We start from the raw sequence: 23349 nt of genomic DNA, 5'->3' as shown, positions 1-23349 counted from the left end.
GCAGCTACACGAAAGGCGTAGAAACAGTGGGTACATTTTCAATAGGTAACACATTTTCAAGCGGATTTACTTCTTCTAGATACCAGAAACCGAAGGCCATGACTATTGTAAAACCAGTTAACATTATCACGTGACAACAATATGTTTTCGGGGCCCACACATTCGATTGTTCATTTTCGCAGCTGGTCACACAGTCTCTTATCAGTTCTGTACGAGTGGGAGCGGTTGCAGGCATTGTTCTTCAAAACAATTTGCACCAAAGTTATTTGCTGGCGATCTCCAGACCACACGTCTTCTTAGTCCTTTTACAAACCCTAGATAACAGAATCCCCTTATTTACCAAAGGATCGGGCCAAAGAGACAAGCCCTTCAATGATTTTCCTTGATGGCACAGTCGAACCGTGCAGTAAGTCTACTTCCTCGGAGGCAGATTGTACCTTGTGATCCCTGGTACTGAATGATCTGTGAACAACGTGTCATCACTCCCTGATGGAAGCGACGAATGCAAAGCGAGATCGGACACAAGATTCGGAGCAATTTTTGAAAATGGAACTGTTGGAGAGTGTGGAGATGAAGTGGCTGTTTCCCCAGGCCCCACGGGCTCAGGGAGAGTCTCCAACGCACTCTCGCTGCGGGTTGCTGCTTCGTGATCATTGGTTACAGCATTAATGAGGGGTACTGTGTCTTCTGTAGCATATGGCAATGGGTGGGGAAACTCTTGATGTGAGACGTGTGGTTCCAATGCCGCCTTCCCTCTACTCGCACTGTGGTTTGTGTGACCAGAAGGACCTGATGGGGGCCCCGCCAACGAGGTGCGAGGCAAGAAGATCGCTCAAACGACTTTGTCAGGACCCAGTCTCCCGGCTGTATGCTGTGACCGATGCCCTCATACTTTACAGGTAAAGCCTCTCGCACCTGGTGATAAATCAAATACAGCTTTTTAGTTAACTGGCCACAGTAATCAGAAAGACGTACATTTTCGACCTATGGTAAAAAACGAGGCTTTGGTATATTCCAAATGTTAGCTGGCCTACCCATGACCACCTCAAAGGGAGAGAGCCCAGTCTTAGTTTGAGGGGTCGTCCTCATGGATAATAACACGATCGGTAAGGCGTCCGGCCATTTCAATTTGGTGCCGGCACATGTCTTAGCGAGCTTGTTCTTGATGATGCCATTGTGTCTCTCTACTAGTCCAGCACTCTGTGCGTGTCTGGCCGAATGGAACCGTTTATCGATCTGTAATCCTGCGCATATCTGCAGAATTACAGCAGTGATAAAATGTGTACCATTGTCCGACCAGATGACTCTCGGCAGACCAAATCTAGGAAAATATTCCTTCAACATGGTCTTCGCCTTGGTCATAGTGGTGGCATCTTTGACGGGAAAAGCTTCGACCCATTTGCTAAAGGCACAGATAACAACTGGTACATATTTGAAGTTATTACAACGCTCCATTTCAATGAAATCAAAATGTATTACCTCAAAGGGGACAGAAGGTGGACTAAAACAGGAGTTGATGTGCCCTTTCCCACATTATGCTGCAAACAAATCATACACCCTTGAACGAAGCATTCAGCTACGTTAGGGATATTATCATTTACCCACACATTTTGCAACATTTTGGTGACTTTACGAGCACAAATATGGGTGGGACCATGAGCCATAACAACCATCATCATAATGTACGCGTCAGGCAGTAACCATTTCCCTTCAACTTTGTCCACCCAACACCCATCATCATCAAATTTTGCCAAACCCTCAGCCCATTTCTTAGATTCCTCTAACGTGGCATCGGCTTGAATATTCCTTACAGAAACGATACCCTCATCCAAAGTACAGGCATTTGTGGCTTCCCTTGAAGTATACATTTCTGAAGAGAGATCAGTGGCAGTCTGTTTGGCTATCTGGTCAGCGAAAGCGTTCCCTTTTCCTACATTATCTACAATCTTCTGATGTGCTGCGCATTTTATAATTGCTAACTGAATAGGGAGTGCAAGCACTGAGAGTAACCGTACTATCAAGGAGCCATGCTTGATTTTAGTGCCATGTGAGGTCAAGAAACCTCTTTCTGCCCAAAGTCTGCTGAAGTTGTGAACCTGACTGACAGTATATAGGTTCACGGTAAGCCCTTCGGAAAGTTCACAAGCTCGAGTCAATGCTATAATCTCTGCGGCCTGCGCAGAGTTATGCGTGATTCTTTTGGTCTCCACGACCGTTCTCAATGTGGTGATTGCATAAGTGATTGCATAAGCAGCTGTGGATGTACCATCCGAGAGTTTGAAGCAGGAGCCATCACAAAACAGCTCCCCTTGTGGATTGTTCAAAGGAGTGTCCTTTAGATCGATTCTGCCTTTAGTCTCTTGTTCTGCAGTGTAAAGGCAGTCACGTGACTCGTCATCACTGCAAGCAGTACCTTGCGGGAAAGGTAAAAGTTCAGCCAGATTAAGGACACAACACCTCTTTATTTGGATGTGCGGTGGAAACAAGATTAATTAGTATCTCGTTAATTGTGCGGAGGTGAGGGGTTGCGTTTGTGTTCTGTTTAATAGAACATCTACAGAGTGAGGTGCCATCAGTGTTAAAGCATGGCCTAGGACCATTCCCTCGCTCTGTTTTACAGATGCAGCAGCAGCGACAGCTCTCAAACATCTTGGCAAAGCGCATGCAACAGGATCAAGGACGGAAGAAAAGTAGCCACACGGCCTATTCTTCCCTCCATGTTCCTGCGTTAATACAGCCAAAGGGGGCGTGGCTTGGCAGCCATGGAATAGGCTGGAAACCCTGTGAGCTCCGTGATCCGACAACTTGATCCGACCAAAAAACGCATATTTTTTTGATTAGAGGCAGCCCAAAAAGTATGTGCAGGCGTGCGAAGGCACAGAGCAGACAATGAGCAGGCTGACTGCAAATTTACAGCGGAGGAACGGTTGTATTGTTACTTTGTACTGAGAGGCCGATCGCGGAAGAGACATCAAAATGGCCGCGGACGAGAACAAAGAGATCCCGAGGGGCGCACCCCTGAGACGGAGGAGCTGTCTCCGTTCGACTTCAACCGAGGAGGATCACTAGGGATACGAAATAAGCATCACATTGCCCAGTCCGGGTGGCCACAGTGAAAGGAAAGCAAGGGGAGACACGCTGGTGGAGAGCCTGGAGCGGACCGTGGACGATCGAAGGAACCAGCAGATACTATCGGCCCTTTGAGGATAGCAAGAATCCACTCTTGCTGGGACTGAAGACCACGGGTAAAGGGACTGACCCACGACTCATAGACAGAGCACTATGTCTAATAAACCCCCAAGACTGAAGAGTAAGCAGCCGACATTAGAGGAATACACTAAGACGCCGCCCGGCCCGGAAGGAGCCAGGAACAAAGACAAAGCCCAAGTTGGGAGCAGTGCCACCATGGCCGCGAATCAGGAGGTCCTTGAGGCGATCGCCGATCTGAAGGCGGCTTGGGAGACCAAGCTCGAACTGGCAGTGACAGAACTAAAAACAGCGCTGGAGCTCCAGGTTGGGGCAGTGCAAGAGGATGTGAATCTGCTATGGCAAGACGTTAGGTCTCTGGCAGAGCGCACGGAGAACCTCGAGAAGGAGATGGGCCCTAACACGGCAGACTGTGCTTCCAACCGGTCGGAGCTTCACGCCCTGGTACAACGAGTGGGTAATCTGGAGAGCAGAGCGGAGGAGGCGGAAGAACAAGCCCGGAGAAATAATATCCGTATTGTTGGACTACCAGAAGGAGCAGAAGGCCATAACCCCACGGAATTCGTTGAAACAATGTTGCTACAAGGAATCACTGGAGGAGTGCTGTCTCAGGGGTTCGCGGTGGAAAGGGCGCATAGGGCCCTAACGCGGAGACCACCGCCAGGAGGCCCACCAAGGCCGGTGATCGCCAAGATACTTAACTACAGGGATCGAGAAAGGATCCTGGAACACTTCCGCAAAGGTGGGACAATACAAAGAGGGTCGGCAAACATAACAGCTTACCCGGACTATACCCTGACAGTGCAGCGGAGCAGAATGAACTTTGGGGCAGTCAAGAGGAGATTGCGAAAAGCGGGTCATAAGTACATGCTACTTTACCCGGCTAAACTGAAGGTTTTTCACAAGCACAGAACTTTGTTTTTTGAAACTCTGGAAGAAGCAATGGGATGTCTCGACATGCAGGGATGCCCCCAGGAGTCGGACGTTCGGACAGGAGAAAGAGGTGATGCGGATACGTAATGAACAAGAGGGGCACCGGGGGGTGTCAGAACTTAAGACTATGGGACTGGAATATAATCATTGAAGTAGCTTGTTGAAGGGTGTGATCAGGCTGGAAGAAACACATGATCCACTAACATTGCGATCAAGACTTGGACTAGGAGCCTTGCAGGAACAACCTTTACATCCCCCATTTAGAGTTTAGTTAGGTCGCCGATAGTGCGGTGACGCCCTGCTGGGGTCTTGCCCAGGGTATCAGGGTAGGCCCAAACGCAGGGGAGTCTGAGATCCAGGGATGGAGCTGGGCAGCTGTTGGGGTTGGGGTAGGGTGGGGAGGAGGAAAGGAAGGGGTTGTGTGCTGGGGTTTGTTATAGTTGGGGAAGAGTTATGGGGTGGGCCTACACCTCACAGAAAACGAGATGAACCATGGGAGACCTTAAGACAGTCACTTGGAACGTTAGGGGGCTCAATAGTTATCTGAAGCGGAACAAGGTAATGATGTACCTACGCAGACAGAAAGTGGATATAGCCCTGTTACAAGAAACTCATTTAACGAAAGACAAACTAGAAGTGGTACTGAAGAAATGGAGAGGAACAGTGGTGGGGCAACATACTCTGCCTATGCAAGAGGGGTAATCACATGGGTGGCCCCACCCCTGAGCACACCCCTGAGCTCGCAAGTAGAGGCGGATGGCAGGATGGTGATCATGAGAGGGATGGTGGAAAATAGAGAGATCTGCATCGTAAATACTTATGCCCCGAACCAAGATACAGCTGCATATTTTAGGACCTTGTATAGTACACTGAGTGGCAGCATGGGGGGAGCTATGTTGTGGGGGGGGACTTCAATTGTGGGTTGAACCCCACCATAGATAGATCAGACAATAAAATAGTTAGACCCAGCCGGCTGCAAAGGCACTACATGCACTATTGGCAGATTTTGGGCTGACAGATGCATGGAGAACACGTCACCCGCAGGATAGACAATATTCACATTATGCAGCCCCACAGGGCCTATATACAAGACTGGACTATGTATTTGTCACGCAGGAGTTACTGACCGAAATACCACAGGCGGAGTACAAAGCTAGAGTTCTCTCAGACCACTCGCCACTTCTGCTAACATGGCAATACCAACCCCCTAGGGGAAGGATACCCACATGGCGATTGCGTGCAGAAGAGCTTAAAAATAGCGTATGCGAGAGGAAATAATAAGTTATTTCGAGATAAATACTGGCAGTGTCAAGACAGCGGGCACACTCTGGGAAGCCTTTAAAGTGGTAGTGAGAGGAACTGCCATAGCCAAGTCTAAAGGACTGCAGGATGGGATTCTGACCGAATTGCAGGACTCTGAAAAGGAATTGGAGAGGGTATTGTAACGGGGCAGTAACACTAAGGCGATACAGAAATGGCACTGGGCCAGCAGCAGAAATGTGCAGGATACTGGGAGAGATTATGTAATCTTAATTATAAAAAGTACATAGAACAGTAACATGCTGGAGGCGACAAACCAGGAAGACTCCTTGCGTGGCTTTACAAATACGAGACTCCCAGGCCCCCAATCAGAGCAATAGTGAAAGACAATGGCGACGTAGTGGATACGCAAGAGGGGGTTAATCAAGAATTTGCAGACTATTATAGACGCTTGTACGGAGACGAGACGGGAAGCAAAAGAGGGGAGATAGGAGACATACTGGAAGACATTGGGCTACCCCAAATTAGTGTGGAAGAAAGGGAGGAGCTAGATGCCCCGATCACTCTAGAAGAGCTAGAAGAAGTGGTGAGGCAGCTGCCCACGTGTAAAACCCCGGGAACTGACGGACTCCCAAGCAAATTTTATAAGTCATATAAAGCAGAGATTCTCCCCCCACTGCTGGAAATGCTTAACGAAGCATATGAAGTTGGGAGATTACCGGAATCATTGCGCGAATCGGTTATTATACCACTCCCCAAGCCCAACAGGCCTGGTAGTGACTGCGGTTCCTATAGGCCCCTATCGATGTTAAACCAAGATAGTAAGATTTTAACAGCGGTTCTAGCAAACAGATTAAAGAAGGTCATAAACAAACTAATTCATCCTGATCAAACAGGATATGTGCCAAATAGGAATATCTCGAATAGTTTGAGGCGACTCCATCGAGTGATTGAACATACTGAAGGGGACACTAGCGAAATGGCGATAGTGTCGCTGGATGCGATCAAGGCATTTAACTTGGTCAGATGGCCCTGGCTGAAGGCGGCCCTAGCCAATTATGGTATGGGACCAGGATATCTTCACTGGGTAGAACTCCTATATAGTAAGCCATTAGCGAGAGTGAAGACAGGAACTGTGATCTCTGAAAGGTGGCAACTTGGGAGAGGGACCAGAGAGGGATGCCCCTGGTCCCCCATGTTGTATATTCTGGCCTGGGTGCCTCTTGCGATTTATTTAAGGCAGCAATATGACGCAATAGGCATTGTCGTTGGGGAAACATCACATTTAATTTCACTTTACGCAGACAATATGTTATTGTATCTGCGCTACTCAGAGGAGAATCTGCAGTATGTGTTGGAAGTGGTGGGGAGGTTTGCTGAACTCTCAGATATAGCCGTGAACCTAAGTAAATCTTGTGTGTTCCTGCTGGGCAGATATAGAGGGCTCTTGGCAGAGAATTTGCCGGTACTCCAGATACCGTGGGAGGCCACAACCTTTAGGTATCTTGGGATAGACATATATCATACAGCAGAAGCCGAACATAGGCATAATACAGAAAGAACGGTTCAGAAACTGGAGAACAGCATGAAGTTCTGGGCGAAACTCCCCTTAGCAATGATGGGACGTGGGGCGATGCTCAAGATGGTGGCATTGCCCAGACTGTTGCATTGCTTCGTGAACATCCCATACTCTATACCCCTGCAATTCTTTATCAAGTTGGACAACATATGCAGGGAATTCCTATGGTACGGGATGAGGAACAGGGTAGCCCTGTGGAAACTCCAAAACCTGCATGAGAAAGGAGGCATTAAATTACCTAACTGGGAAGTATATTATGTAGCGAGCCAGTTGCAACATGTAGCCAAATGGCTCTCTGCGGAGACTACCTTAGAGCGTAGGCTGCATCAAGGTGATTGCGCCCCATACTTTTTGAGAGAAATTATATGGTTACCCAAGCGGGAGCTAAGAGGTTGTCCGGGGATGCTGGGCCTTGGGTGGGGGATGTGGCTGAGGTTGTGCCGGTTGATGGACAAGCCGGCCCTGTGCTCTCTGCAAATCCCACTGGTCACAATGATGGGCACAGAAAAGCAACTAAGGTTAATGATTAGGAAGTATTGGGAACTGGTAGGAAAAGCAACATTGGGAGATGTGTGGCAAGAGGGGAAAATATTGGAATTTGAGGAGCTGGTGGAACAAACGGGGTTGATTGCTGGGCAATATATTACGTATCATGGGATGGTGCAACAAATTAAAGATACTTGGTCCGAGGTGGAACTTGCAGACGAACCGGACACCACACTAGATGTGATATATGATATAGCAGAAGGAGGGCATGAAACGTCTAGAGTGTACGAGATGATGATGACTCAAGTGGGCAAGGAAGTGGTGCAACTTAGACTGGACTGGGAGGAGGAAGTAGGGGATATGATGAGTGATGGGATGTGGGAAAGGGCTCAGGGGTATCATAAAAAAGTATCGAGAAATGCTAGGCTGCAACAAATACAGTTGTATATAACTCACAGACGCCACTTAAGATAGCCAAGTTTAAGAACGCCGGAAGCCAAGTGTGTCCCAAATGCAATGAGGAAAATGCAGGAATCGTGCATATGTTCTGTTCCACTGATAGTGAAATATTGGAGAGATATAGCACAGAAAATGGAGGGCAAGGGAATCTGCATGAAGGTGGATATGGTGTGGGCTTGCCTGTTGGGAGGGTTCCCCAGACCGCGGAAGCTTAAATATGTGAGTAAATTGAAAGATCTGGCAAATGTACTGGCGAAGAGAAGCCCAATGTGGAGACGTGGTGGAGGGACTTGCAGAAGTGGGCGGAGGCAGAAACAGCGGCATGGCAGGAAGCGTGTAAAGGGGACATAGAGGATGAAGCCGGAGCCCTAGCGGGTTGGAGACAATTAATAGCAGAGCTATTTGGGCCCTCGTATGATGGACCAAGTGACGATGATTCAATAAGCGTGGCTGGAGAGGTCTCCCCATCACAAGAGGTGGAAACTGACAATGGGAGAAAGTAGGCTTGGGAGGGGGGTGGGACGGGAAATACAGTGGGCGAAAAAGTAACAATGTATGTGCATTTATGAGCAAGATATGTAACCACTGTAAGTTGAGTTGGGTTTGTTATTTGTTGTTTGAACAAAATTAATACAATTGTTTTTTAAAAAAAAGAAAAAAAAATACAGCCAAAGCACATCCATCACATTCATGCACATACAACACAAAGGCCCTTTCATAGTTTGGTGTGCCCAAAACTGGCACCAAGCACAATTCAGTCTTGAGCAGAACAAATGCTTGCTGGTGCTCCAAGTTCCACAGCAATGGCAAAGAAATTCCATTCTTCATCAGAGCCAACATTGGTTTAAACACTAAGGAGAAGTTTGGGATCCATTGTCTACAGTAAGAAGCCATTCCTATCAAGGCTCTAACTTCCTTCTGTGTATTTGGGACAGACATGCTAGAAATTATTTTTATCCGTTCAGGCGTCAACCTTCTTCCCTCCTTTGACAGGAGATAGCCTAAATAGGCGACCTCCTGTCGACAATATTGACATTTTTTAAGCAAAGCTTTGTGTCCATGTTGTGCTAGGTGGATAAGCAACAACACGGTGCCCTCCTTACAAGTGCTCTCTGAGTCAGCGGCTAAGAGTAGGTCGTCGACATATTGAAGCAGTGTACAAGTAGTGGGCAACTCGAGTGTGTCGAGTTGCTCTTTCAAAGCCCTACTGTATATGCTAGGATTTTCCGTGTAACCTTGCGGTGCACAGGTAAAGGTAAACGAGCATCCCCCAAGGTGAACGCAAACAAGTATCTACTGTCCTTATGTATAGGGATACTAAAGAAGGTGTTCTTTAGATCCACCACACTAAAGTGAGTAGCTGTAGCCGGAATCATGGTTAATATTGTCGTCACATCAGGCACAATGGGAAATTGTGGAGCAACAATCTTATTGATGGCACGTAGATCAATAATGAAATGGAAGGGAATCGCATTATCGCCTTTTTTGTATACGGGCAAAATCGGACTATTGCACAAACTGCCTGCAATTTCCTCAATCACCCCTCGATGCACAAAATCGAAGACAATGCATTTCAAAGCTTGCTCACCATCGACCGAGATCTTATACTGGGGAATACGTGGCAACATCACTTCATGTTTCAAAATAATCTTAACAGGCTCAATTTGCAAAACACTGACATCATTATCATCAATTACCCATAAACACTCCGGAACATCACTGAATTCCGGTGGCAAAAGTCTGGTCAAGAATTGAGAGGCAGAAAGTTGCTGTGGTGAAATTGTCAAACGCACTCCATCAGAAGAACAATGAATTAACGCATATAATTCCTTCAACAGATTCAACCCAAACAAATTCGCTCCACAATTCGTAGTCAAAAGGAATGGACAGTGGTCCGTAAATGGACCCAAAGTAATAGGTACCGGCAAAGAAACCTGATCAGACAACTGGTGTGCCAGAAAACCCTACAGAAAATATGTTTTTCCCTGACATTGGAATGTTTGGAACCCGTGAATGGTCAATGGAACACTTCTGTGCCCCTGTATCTATCAAGAATAGATACTTCCTATTTCCCACTATCATCTAAACGTAGGGACCTTTCTGATTAACGGGAATAGGCATTGGTTCCAAACCCTGCTTCGGGCAATCCTAATGAAACAGAATGTCGTCAAAAGGAGGTTCTTCAGAGAGGTAAGCAGCAGAAGGATGATCAAAAATGTTTCTATTATCCACACTTGGTGTCTGATTGTCCTGTGAAAAAGGTTGCTGTGAACGGACTTCTACCAGAACCCCCTACACCTGGGCGGCCTCTGGATCGTCTACCCATATTCCCAAATGTGTTATTCGACCTCTGCTGGAGGATCGGGCATTGTGCACGCCAATGACCCTACTGTCTACAATAAGCACACTGGTTTATGTTTACAGGACCCAATGGCACATTTCCCTGTGGAACATACTGACCCCTAATGTTACACTACGGTCTGCATTTAGAGGGGCTCCCGTGTCTGTGTCTTCACATAATAAAGACAAACCCAGGTTTTGCAGGCGTCGCATTGCACTTAACCGCGGCATAAGGAATGTTGCGGCTCCATTCCTGAACCGCTGGCGGTTTTCCTGGAGGAAAAGACTTGGTTCACCTTTGCGGACTACAACTCCCATGATCCCTAGACACTAGGTGTAGTCCTGTGTAGGCAGACACCTGAGCCTCGTTTTCGCCGGGTCTTCCTCCTTCCTGATATAGTGAATGGCAGCTCAGTGAAAGCTGCTTCTGTTTGTAGGTGCTACCGGTGCTATTTTGACCTCCGTGCCAACTTCCTTTTCAAAGTTACTTTTGTGTACCAAACGCTGCCTTTCACGTACGGACTGCTTTTGGATTCGATTCTGTTCAACTTTGCTTCGTGTGTACCAAACCCTGCCTTTCACGTACGGACTGCTTTTGGATTCGATTCTGTCCCATTTTTGCTCCGTGTGTACCAGACTCTGCTCATTGTACGGACTGCCTTTGGATTTTTGATTCTCAACTCATTGGTTCCTGTGTTCCAAACCCTGCACCACGACCCTGAACTGCTCTTGGATTACAAGCATCAACCACTCGAGCTGATTGCTTTCAGCGATCCTTTGTCCTGTTTATTCCTCTTCATTACCTGGACTTCCTACCTTTCAGTGCACATTGGGACGCTCTGCTGAAGTGCACCATCCCATCCCTAGTGCGCACCTCGTATCGCCTGGGCAAAAGCTACCCTATTAACATTCCCTGTTATACTTTCGTTGTTTTCCTCTTGGATTTTCGTCATTCTTATGCTCCAACAGTGGTAAGAGAAAAACACCATCTTACTTATCTCCAGTTCTTTAAAGGGTTTATTATCTGATTCTGATCTCTGTTGCTAGGGGGTGGCTGTGGTCCAGTTCCTGTTTGATCAGTATAGGATAGTGGGGAGAGACTTAAAGGTAATTGTAGTAGATTATTAATAATTAGGAAAGTGCTCTAAATCCTTGGTGACTCACCACTATTCCTTTCTTTACAGCTGGGTCAGTGGCGGTGCAGTTCTCCCCGCTCTTTTATGTGATCAGTCTCTCTGTTAGTAATACAGTACTACAGAGGGCCATATCGCAGAAAAGGTCTTTCTTTCCCTTGCAAAGAGGAGGCTTGGTTGGAGGCCCCAACCAGGCTCCTTCAAGCAAGTCCCTGAGAAATCCAGGCATCCTGTCTTTTGGCACTCTCCGTCCGGTGAGTAACAAAAACAGAAGCCATGGAAGAAGGTGATCCCCTTAACACTTTAGTCCGTTTAGTGTCTGAATTACGGAATGATATGACTGCAGCACACCATGCTCTTCATCAGAGGATTGATGATATCCAGAGGTTTCCAACTCCGCAGTCTTTGGGTGTTAATGTGTCTGATCCTCCTGCCTCTGGCTCTGGAGCCTCTACGGCGGCTGCTTCTGGGTTTTCCACAGCACCGGTTCTTATGGCCACTCAATTTCCATTGGCTCCTCCAGAAAGGTACACTGGGGACCCAAAACAGTATCGAACTTTCATTAACCAATGTAAATTACACTTTCTTTGCCGTCCTATGGCTTTTCCTAATTCCACCACTAAGGCCGCCTTTATTCTGTCGCATCTAGGGGGAACAGCAGCCGCCTGGGTTAACCCTCTTCTTGAATCAAATAGCTATGTATTATATGATTGTGATGCTCTCATCTCAGCCATGAATAGGGTATTTGATACGCGGTATAAATCCCAGGCTACGGATCTAGAATTCCTAAACCTACGCCAGGGTTCTTCATCTGTATTTTCATATCTTACTCGTTTCAATCAACTGGCCGCTGAGACAGACTGGCCGGAGGAGAAAAAATCAGCTGTGTTTTACAAAGGTCTGTCTGAGGAGTTAAAGGATGTCCTGGCTACAGTCCCGGTGGTTCCTACCACATTTGGTGAACTGTTGGATTTGGATTTACAAATAGATGCCAGAAGAGCCGAAAGACGGGGCGAAAGTAGGACACCTACGCAGGCTACTCCTCTTCCAGATGCCACTAGTTCACCTGCCTCCATCCCAGAACCTATGCAGGTAGGGGCTGTGAGGGGGCCTTTAACACCCGCACAATGTGAGTACAGACGTTCTCACAGTTTATGCGTGTATTGCGGATCGGCCAAACACCAATTAAAAGAATGCCCTAAGAAACCTGTCAAGAAGGCGGGAAACGCCAGAACCCGGCGATAGGTGGAGTCCCTACGCCGGGGGTACTCTCTTTGGACTCAATGATATAAATACTGCTCCCGTCAGTTTGCCAGTTGTTTTTACTACGACATCTGACAGCTCTTTCTCTTCTTTGGCCATCATTGATTCTGGGGCAACCGGAAATTACATGGATTATGATTATGTAGCCAGTAATAATATTCCGGTATCCACCAAGGCACACCGGAAACTGTTCATGTGGTAGACAGCACGTCCTTGATTTCTGGGCTGGTAACCCATAATACGTCTCTGGTACGGATGCAAACAGAAGAGGGGCATGTAGAATCTATTTCCTTCGATTTAATCAAGGCCCCTCAGTTCCGAGTCGTTTTGGGCATCCCCTGGTTGCAACATCATAATCCTGCTATTGATTGGGCCAAAAAAGTTGTTCAATTCCCTTCTTCATTATGTAATGAAAAGTGTTTTCAGAATACCAGTGTATGTCCTGAATCATCTTGTCAAGCTTTAGTAGCCTCTGTGGCGTTAATAGGGGCCATATATGCTGTTTCTGATAATCCGATTCCTACAGAATATCAGTCTTTCCAGGATGTGTTCGATGAAGGGGGTGCTGATCATTTGCCACCACATAGACCATATGACTGCCCCATTGATCTCGTGCCTGGTGCTAAGATTCCTGCCGGCAGGGTCTGTTCACTCACCTTGCCAGAAGACAAGATATTAAAGGAGTACATAGATAAGGCCTTACAAACTGGTTTTATTAGACCATCCAAATCTCCAGCGGCATCCCCCCTCTTTTTCATCCCTAAGAAAGAGGGCGATCTTCGCCCTTGTATTGATTACAGGGCACTCAATGCCATTACAGTAAAAAACCAATATCCTCTTCTATTGATATCGGTCTTATTGGACCAGCTGGGTTCCTCAGTGATATTCACTAAGTTAGACCTACGGGGTGCGTATAATCTCATCCGTATCAGAGAGGGGGACGAGTGGAAAACGGCCTTCAAGACACGTTATGGCCTGTTCGAATATCTATCATTCGTACCGACGGGTCCCACAGACTGGTACGATTCCGAAATGGAGATTCGAACCTTCTTACGCAAAGTAAGGCTACGAACTTTCTTTCATGAACATAACTTAGGCACGGAGGAAGACGAGCAAGACTCTGGGCTACATAACCCCTCTTCCTTCACGCCTTCAGATAGCCAAATACCTACTGAAACCCTTACCTTTGAAAGATGCATCCTGAATGACTTTGCTAAATTACAAACCAAAACAACTAAGACCAAACACAACTTAAGTTTACTGGAAAAACAAGCTTTGATGTCACTACAGAAAAATAAAAACATTATCATTAAACCTTCAGATAAAGGTGGTGGCGTGGTCATTATGACCACTGACCAATACAAAGATATGGTATTGGCACTACTTAACGACACAGATAGTTACACTATCCTTCGTAAAGACCCAACACAAGAAATCTGTCAAGAGATCCTAGAAACCGTAAATTTCGCTTTACAACGCGAATGGATCACCAAAAAAGAATCTGAATTTCTAATCAAAACACGAGGAAGAACTCCTTGTTTCTATGCACTTCCAAAAATTCATAAAGATCCCATTAATCCACCAGGCCGCCCGATAGTTTCTGGCTGTGGCTCCATTCTTGAACCACTCTGCAAATTCATTGACTTCTTCCTACAACCTATTAGTATAAATACATCTACCTATCTTAGGGACACTACACATACTATTACCATATTTGAGGGCATAGATTTTGACCCCACCAAACAACTTTTGGTAACTATGGACATCAAGTCCCTGTATACAAGTATACCACAGGAGGAAGCGATCGAATGTATACGGACATGGCTCACTGCCGAGCTCCCAACTGACCGAACTCCCACCAACTTTATCCTTGAACTTATGTCAATAGCACTACGGAAAAACTTTTTTAGCTTTGACAATTTACTGTACCTACAGACAAAAGGTACTGCCATGGGCGCAGCTTTTGCTCCCAGCCTAGCAATCCTATTCATGGCCAAATTCGAACAAGACTTTGTACTTTCCAACATTAACACATGGCAGCCCCAAATTAGCCATTGGTACCGATACATAGATGACGTGATTTTCATATGGACTGGCACCACCCTCCAACTGATGTCCTTCTGGGCCTGGCTCAATACATGTAATATTGACATTCAGTTCACTATCGAGCATAGTGCTTCTGAGATTAAGTTCCTGGATTTGTCGATTCAACAAAAAAATGGCAAACTTATATGTAATTTGTATCGCAAACATACATCCAGGAACACCTTGTTGCACTACTCTAGCAACCACCCTACTCATGTCAAGGACAACCTCCCATACGGACAGTATCTGCGAATACGCAGAAACTGCACAACACCTGAAGACTTTAACTACCATGCAGACAATCTAACCACCCGCCTAAAAGCACGAGGTTATCCTAAAAAACAGCTTGAGCAAGCCAGGAAAAGGGCACGAAACAGGAATAGAGAAACCCTTCTCGAGTTACAACGTGATACCCAAGACACCAAGGAAGATCGTCTTACGTGCGTTGTCACTTTTGGAACCCACACATCACAAATAAAGAAGATTATCAGTAAACACTGGCACATAGCACGCCTTAACCTTCCGGAAGAACCAATTCCCCGATTTGCATATAAAAGAACAAAAAACATTAAGGAACATCTAGTACATTCCCAATTTCAACCAATTAAGAATTCCACACGAACATTAAGACCACTGCAGGGCCATCACCCATGTGGCAACTGCGTGGCCTGCCAATTTACGAAGAAAATGAGCAGTTTCCAAATTGGACAACGCAAATGGCTTCTGAGGGACCTCACAAACTGCAAAAGCCAGAATGTGATTTACTGTATCGAATGCCCCTGTGGACTACGATACATAGGTCAAACAACAAGAGCAGTTAGCATTCGGATCTCGGAACACAGATCTAGAATAAGGTGTAAGAATCTCACATCACCTCTAGTTACACACTACATGGAGGCTAACCACACACCAAACAATCTTTTTTGGTGGGTACTCGAGAAAATCAAGGGGAGCCCCGACATTCAACACAGTCTTCTTAGGAAGGAGTCTAGATGGATACATCGATTAAACACTTACCATCATGGGCTCAATGAAATCTTTCAGCCAGTAATATGACCATTGTGACATATGTCCGCTTCCACGTCCCTGCCCACCACTAATTAGCCTCTCCTCACGCGCATTAGCCCTCACCGACAAACTGCGACAAACTAAGTTTCTGTTGCTCTTTGTTGTTGCTATATATTAAACATACGCACGGAGCTATGCATTCCTCCCCCTTTTCCTCCAGGCTCAGTGTAATACTTTATATGAGGCTGACAGCCACACTTTCCTCACACCGAGGCACACTGCAAATCGATACTCTCTCCCAGCATACCTGAGTGACTCGTTCTCTAGTCACCATGACAACGATCGACTGCGCGGCCTCTACGCACGCGTGATCGTCCCGGCCCCGGCTTCCCTGAGCAGGCAGCCACAGTCCACACACACCCTCGAATCAGATGAGACGGCTGAGACAAGCCTCCAGCCTCTCCCCTTCCCAGCGGATGCCTGCTAAGCCTTACAGCAGCTGAAAAAAGCATTGCAGCGGGTAAGCGTTAAAAGGGTTTCTCTTTCTTTTGCTCCCTCTTTCTGACCTTTTCAACAGGCACGTCTCTTCCTCGCATGCAGCCCTCAACCCTTCATGCCACCGGCTTGCTCCCTACTTAATACTCCTTTTGAAGCCCATACATTTGGCATCTCAACTCATGTAATTGAGCTCTAAACACCCAGACCGGCAGCCGTACTGTGTGTTTTTTGTAAGTTTCGCGTGCACTTGGTATCATTAATACACTTTCGCCTCCGAACACACAGCGCGTACCTTTGGAGTTGTCATGGTCCTAGATACTAGCACTATCAGCCACCACGTCAAGTCTCATATATTTTTGTGCATAGGATTTAAACCACTATCCTAATATCCTACGAACAAACGAGTCCTGGTGCTTAGTTGTGTTTTTCTTCTCACACAGGCAACAGCCACCAGCCCAAAGTGAACAACCACATTCCACAATAACGGTGACAGAGGAGAAAATTTACCCATACGGCGCAATCTCTCTACTACTCGGCAAATTAATCCAGGTAGAGCATTTTTCTCTCGCTTTTGCCACATGTAGCTATTTAGCAATTATGTATTAGCACCACACAACCCGGGCGCCAGACCCCTGATTTATAGTTTTTTGCTCCTCTCTTTTCCATCATCTTTATACCTTATGTAGGATATCACCAAGACGAGACTGTGACTTTACCTGAGAGTTCTCACTCTTCACATAGACGCCTGGTCCTGTCGCCTGATTTCCCTCCCTGTGTGGCCCACACCCGAACCTCTGGGATCTCAAACACCGGCAGGTAAGCCGACCACCGGAGCCGAGAGTTTCTAAATATTTTTATTTGTATAGCGCCCTAAGTACTAGGGGCCACTACCTCTCTATATCCACCCTTCTGACTCGATATCCATATACTTCCCACAGGGTCCCCAACTAGGAGCCCTGATGAAGGCGGACCTATCGTAATAGAATAACCGCCGAAACGTGACGAAGACAGGGATTCAAACCATACATACATATCCCTGATCGTTTGGAGCCTACATTCCGGTTCCAACCATCAAATCTCACGTTGGCAAGGATAAAAAAGATATCTTGTATCAAAGACCCTGCAGCATTAATTGCTTGAAACTAACAATTGCAAAAAGGGACTATCATTGAACAATACCTAGAAATTGGGCCATGATACTCGTTTATTTACTGAACCAATATCACATGTATGTCCTATTTGCACTCTTCTTTATGATTTAATCATTATAATGTAAAGAAATGAATATTAATCCAATGTTCTTTGTGTTTTTTGTTTTTTATTGTGTCAAAACACTTATGCACATTGTAATCTCTTTCTACAAAAAAACATTGCTTCCTAAATGTATTATGTGGATGTATTTGTATTTTGTTCTATTTTTTGGTTGAGATTATAACTTTGTTGACTTCCGATTATGTGTTCTGGTTTTCTTTAAATATATGTTTTTGATGTCCTCGGAGGTAGAAAGTGAATGTCTTGCACTTTTTCCTTAATTATATGAGTTACCTTTTATTTTATTTCTCAAACACTGGAAGCACCACCGTAATGTTTGTCCTTTGAAACACACAGCTACTTTATTATTTGGGTGGTTATATAAGAACAGCGGTAGATTCATACTTTAGGATTTCCACAATTTGGAAACCTCTCAGAGATATTAATTCATTATTTGAAACAAAAAGAAAAAAAGAAATAATATGAAAATAATTATTAGCAAGGGTACATTTTTCTGTTTAGCTGTTCACTCACCTTGCCAGAAGACAAGATATTAAAGGAGTACATAGATAAGGCCTTACAAACTGGTTTTATTAGACCATCCAAATCTCCAGCGGCATCCCCCCTCTTTTTCATCCCTAAGAAAGAGGGCGATCTTCGCCCTTGTATTGATTACAGGGCACTCAATGCCATTACAGTAAAAAACCAATATCCTCTTCTATTGATATCGGTCTTATTGGACCAGCTGGGTTCCTCAGTGATATTCACTAAGTTAGACCTATGGGGTGCGTATAATCTCATCCGTATCAGAGAGGGGGACGAGTGGAAAACGGCCTTCAAGACACGTTATGGCCTGTTCGAATATCTCGTCATGCCATTTGGCTTGTGTAATGCCACAGCTACGTTTCAGGCATTTATGAATGATGTGTTCCATGACTGCCTCGATCAATTTGTCATCGTCTATTTAGACGACATATTGATATACTCGACCTCTACTGATTCACACAGAGAACATGTGCGATTTGTCTTGCAGAGGTTAAGAGAAAACCATCTTTTTGTTAAAGCGGAAAAATGCGTCTTTAATGCCACGGAAGTGGAATTCCTTGGTTACGACCTTACAAATCATGGAACTAGAATGAGCCGTTCCAAAGTCAAGGTGATTCTGGACTGGCCTGTTCCATTCTCCATCAAGGCCTTGCAGTCCTTTTTAGGTATCTCAAACTTCTATAGACGTTTCATCCATTCATTTTACATCATTTCGCTCCCTTGACCGCATTAACTAGTTCCAGAAAGCCCTACCGTTGGTCTACCGATGCATAATCGGCTTTCGACGCCCGGAAGGCATCATTTTCTACTGCCCCGGTGTTAGAACACCCTAATCCGCTCCTTCCGTTTTTTGTGGAAGCTGATGCCTCTGGAGTGGCAATTGGAGCAGTACTGTTGCAACGGTGTCCGGACTCAGGGGAGATACATCCAGTTGCATATTTCTCAAGAAAACGTACCCAGTATGAACGCAACTACCCGATCACCAAACGTGAACTCCTGGCCATCAAAGATGCCTTCTCTGAATGGCGCCATCATCTACTTGGTGCGCGTCATCCGGTAACAGTCTTTTCAGACCATAGATGTCTCCTAGCCTTTAGGTCGATGAAGTGTCTTACCGCCCGACAAGCGCGCTGGCATCTTTTTTTCTCTCAATTCGATTTCACTATTACTTACCGTCCGGCGCGTCTCAACACTTGTGCTGATGCTCTGTCTCGTCTGTCTTCGGGTCCTTGTGATGCTCCACTGGAACGGCCCCTTTTGCTACCTTGTCAAGTTGTCTGTGGATGCACCGTCCAACCCTCATTGCGGTCTCTGATTTCTAATTGGGTGTCCTCCCATTCTGATGATTGTAGGGACCTTCAGTTGGACATTATACATGGCATGCCTTATATCCAAGGTCGTTTATTCATTCCTCCGGGACAGGCTCGTCTTCGTGCATTAGCTTGGGCTCATGATTCTTTGATTGCAGGCCATCCAGGAGAACAAAAGACCTTGGAGGCTCTGCGTCATTGGGCCTGGTGGCCTCGTATGTCTCGGGACGTGATAGACTACCTGGCCACCTGTTCGATTTGCTCACAAAGTAAAGTATCCCGTTCTAAACCTGTGGGTCTTTTACAACCACTTCCAGTTCCACACAAGCCTTGGTATATGTTGTCTATGGACTTTGTTGTTGAATTACCGCCTGTTGACGGCTTTGACACGATCTGGGTTGTCATTGACTATTTCACCAAGATGTCTCTGTTCATTCCCTGTAAAGGACTGTCTTCGGCACCTGTTCTGGCTTCTCTTTTTCTGAGTAATGTTTTCCGTTTCTTTGGACTTCCTTCTATTTTGATCTCTGATCGTAGACCTCAGGTCACCTCACGTTTTTGGAGAGCCCTGACAACTTCTCTCCACATTGATGATCGTTTCAGTTCGGCCTGTCACCCTCAAACGGATGGGCAGACGGAGAGGGCCAACGCCACGCTTGAACAGTACCTCCATTGTCTTTGCCTACGGTTCCAGTCTACCTGGTTGACTATGCTTCCATCTGCTGAATTTGCTTATAATAACTCATTGCATTTGGCTTCTGGGGTCTCTCCTTTTTTTGCTCTCCACGGACAGCATCCGCGTACATTGCCTTTTGACCCTTCGCTGCCTTTGGACAACCCAGCAGCCCGGGCTTGTATGCGTGACCTTTGTACTGTCCGTAGGTCTGTCCGGACCCATCTCTTGCGTGCCCAAGCCAGAGCCAAGAAATGTGCGGATCGCCACAGGGTCCCTGCTCCGGAGTATCGACGCGGTATGAAAGTCTGGTTGTCAACTCACAACTTGCGGATTCCGGGGAAGCGTATGCTCCTCCCCAAGTATGTGGGACCTTTTCCGATCGCCAAGGTTATTAATCCTGTGGCTATGCGTCTTTCTCTGCCCTCCTCATGGAAATTGCATCCTGTTTTCCATGTATGCCTTCTCAAACCTTGTCCTTTATCTACCCGTCTACCTCGTCGCCCCCCTCCGGTCCGAGTGGTGGGTGGTAGTAAGTATGAAGTTGCTGCTATTTTGGACTACAAACTCTGTAGGGTCCGTCCCTTCTATTTGATTGACTGGAAGGGATACGGTCCGGAGGATAGGACCTGGGAACCTCTGGTTAATATCCAGGCTCCTGCCCTGCTACGCCGCTTTCATGCCAGCAGGGTGTTGGCGCCGCCTTTGGGGGTGGATGCTGTTACACTACGGCCTGCATTTAGGGGGGCTCCCGTGTCTGTGTGTTCACATAATAAAGACAAACCCAGGTTTTGCAGGCATCGCATTGCACTTCACCGCGGCATAAGGAATGTCGTGGCTCCATTCCTGAACCGCTGGTGGTTTTCCTGGAGGAAAAGACTTGGTTCACCTTTGCGGACTACAACTCCCATGATCCCTAGACACTAGGTGTAGTCCTGTGTAGGCAGACACCTGAGCCTCGTTTTCGCCGGGTCCTCCTCCTTCCTGATATAGTGAATGGCAGCTCAGTGAACGCTGCTTCTGTTTGTAGTTGCTACCGGCGCTATTTTGACCTTCGTGTCAACTTCCTTTTCAAAGTTACTTTTGTGTACCAAACCCTGCCTTTCACTTGCGGACTGCTTTTGGATTCGATTCTGTTCAACTTTGCTTCATGTGTACCAAACCCTGCCTTTCACGTACGGACTGCTTTTGGATTTGATTCTGTTCAACTTTGCTTCGTGTGTACCAGACCCTGCTCATTGTACGGACTGCCTTTGGATTTTTTGATTCTCAACTCATTGGTTCCTGTGTTCCAAACCCTGCACCACGACCCTGAACTGTTCTTGGATTACAAGCATCATACCCTCGAGCTGATTGCTTTCAGCGATCCTTTTTCCTGTTTATTCCTCTTTATTACCTGGACTTCCTACCTTTCAGTGCACATTGGGACTCTCTGCTGAAGTGCACCATCCCGTCCCTAGTGCGCTTCTCGTGTCGCCTGGGCAAAAGCTACCCTACTAACATTCCCTTTTTTTATTTTATATTTTCGTTGTTTTCCTCTTGGATTTTCGTCATTCTTATGCTCCAACAGTGGTAAGAGAAAAACACCATCTTACTTATCTCCAGTTCTTTAAAGGGTTTATTATCTGATTCTGATCTCTGTTCCTAGGGGGTGGCTGTGGTCCAGTTCATGTTTGATTAGTATAGGATAGTGGGGAGAGACTTAAAGGTAATTGTAGTAGATTATTAATAATTAGGAAAGTGCTCTAAATCCTTGGTGACTCACCACTATTCCTTTCTTTACAGCTGGGTCCGTGGCTGTGCAGTTCTTCCTGCTCTTTTATGTGATCAGTCTCTCTGTTAGTAATACAGTACTACAGAGGGTCATATCGCAGAAAAGGTCTTTCTTTCCCTCGCAGAGAGGAGGCTTGGTTGGAGGCCCCAACCAGGCTCCTTCAAGCAAGTCCCTGAGAAATCCAGGCATCTTGTCTTCTGGCACTCTCCGTCCGGTGAGTAACACCTAAATTGCGAATTACCTCCTCTAGGGCCTCTAACAATTTGCTGTAATAGAACTTTTGTTTTTAAGTCTCCTTTTCTCTTTTCAACTCTTTCTTTTTCATTGACACGATTCTCATAGTACTGAGCCATATTCAATACTTCTGACTGAGACTTTGCTTGCCAAGCGCTCTCTGAAGACATCATTTGTGACTGGATGTCAGGCAGCAATCCACGCACAAATTTGTCCGGAATAGTAGTTTCCAAGACTCTGTGCTTAAGTCTTGCCCACTAGAATCTGAAAATACTTGTTCGAACCGATTAAAGAACTCGGTAGCACCCTCAGACTTTCCTTGGACACAGGCAGTAAGCTTGTCCCAAATAATCCTTCTTTCTGGAATTATAGCTTTTAATTTCGTAAAATTCTATCAGGCAAAGTTAGTATTACCTGTGGTGGTCTCTCACCAGCTGGCCTTTCTCTATGGAGTCTAGCCATATTATCTATATCTCCTAACCCTGGTACATCATCTACAGTCCTAATCTGTTTCCACAAGTCAATTGGCAGGAGTACAGGAAATAACAAATCAATATTGCTTAAGGTAAATACTGATGATTGCAAGACAGACTCTATTTCTTTGTAGAACCCTGTTGGATTCTTTCTAATATCGGGAATAGATTGTCTAATGGTATTCACTTCCTGTCTCGAAAACGGGATGTGAACGAACTGCGACACATAATGTGCAGGAATATCTTGGGAAGCTGCACCTGTTGCAGCATTAGCGGGAATCTCTACTTTTGAGACAAATGTCGGAGGAAACTCTCTCATAGGCAACTGAGAAGTAGGCAACTCCGAATGCTTACTAAGCAACAGAGCTAAATCGAGTGCTAAAGCAGCTGAAGAAGTGTCAAACGAAAAGGTCCTCTTATAAATACTCAATAACTCTGCGGGACAACAAATCTTTCTTTTTACACATTCATCCTGTAGGTACTCTACCATTACCTGTATCACTTTCCTCTGCATTTCTGGCGTATACTGACTATACGTGTCATATACTTCAACGGGAGTTATCGACGTGTCTGTAATCCACCTAACTGCATCTTTCGTACAAATTCATGTTTCCTCATTTATCGATTTGTGACAAGGAAAAAACTGTGTCTGTACTAACATAGCATCCAAACCATTACCATCTATAACTTCATTCTGTAACCTTTCCAACTCCCTTCTATACTCAAAAACCCTCTTGACATGCTCATGTACTCTCTCCGCAGTTTCTCTAGAAAATGCTATGCTAAAGTATTCAGATCCCTTAACCCTTGTGGGAGATCTATATCATTTAGCCTGTT

At 45.9% G+C, this 23349-nt stretch overlaps 1 long non-coding RNA gene across 1 annotated transcript; it reads left to right on the top strand.

Annotated features, from left to right (window-relative positions):
* Positions 1-16643: 16643 nt before the first annotated feature.
* On the top strand, positions 16644-17607 carry LOC138521449 (uncharacterized). The gene is made up of 3 exons (XR_011283049.1): positions 16644-16800; positions 16938-17067; positions 17190-17607. It is a non-coding gene; the product is annotated as an uncharacterized lncRNA (long non-coding RNA).
* Positions 17608-23349: the final 5742 nt, after the last annotated feature.

The sequence above is a fragment of the Ambystoma mexicanum genome, chromosome 1q, assembly GCF_040938575.1.
Source record: "Ambystoma mexicanum isolate Mex_15411 chromosome 1q, UKY_AmexF1_1, whole genome shotgun sequence".
Lineage (NCBI taxonomy): Eukaryota > Metazoa > Chordata > Amphibia > Caudata > Ambystomatidae > Ambystoma > Ambystoma mexicanum.
This window is presented reverse-complemented; position numbering and strand designations above follow the sequence as displayed.